General features: G+C 41.0%; 1 non-coding gene across 1 annotated transcript; it reads right to left on the reverse strand.

The window, feature by feature from the left end:
• Window positions 1-514: 514 nt before the first annotated feature.
• Window positions 515-586, reverse strand: trnap-ugg. The gene has a single exon. It is a non-coding gene; the product is annotated as a tRNA-Pro (tRNA).

Here is a 586-nt window from a genome sequence, read left to right on the forward strand (position 1 = left end):
AAACATGCTAACAAAAAGCCTCAGACCTGCAGCTCATAGGAGGTTCTAGACACAGGCTAACAGAAGCGGCTCTTTGGCTCACTTCTACAAGTTTATGTCCTGGGAGGGTGGGGGGCGTCGGTGAGATGTTCGCATCCACCTAAAAAATATGTAGTTGCGCCCCTGATCATACACCTGCTTCAACAAACTCACTTTTAGGTCTGATCTGTCAATTCCCCTAAATATCTAGTTCAGTGTTCGCCAGTCTCTTAAATAAGCCAATATACGTACCATAATTAGTTCATCCAACGAACAGAAACAAAAATAGTAATTCCATCAGAATCCACAAGAGGTCAGGATAAACTAAATTCTACAGGCAAGCATACCCCTTTTACGTTTCATCGTTTAGATCCGTGCAATTATTTATTATTTTATTTTTATATTCAAAAAGAGAGTAAAAGATTATCAATTATTCTCCGTGTACACTAGCAGCTATATTTTACTTAGAAAAAAAAAACACACACACAGAAAAACAGGGCTCGTCCGGGATTTGAACCCGGGACCTCTCGCACCCAAAGCGAGAATCATACCCCTAGACCAACGAGCC

This window comes from Gambusia affinis, linkage group LG12 (genome assembly GCF_019740435.1).
Source record: "Gambusia affinis linkage group LG12, SWU_Gaff_1.0, whole genome shotgun sequence".
Lineage (NCBI taxonomy): Eukaryota > Metazoa > Chordata > Actinopteri > Cyprinodontiformes > Poeciliidae > Gambusia > Gambusia affinis.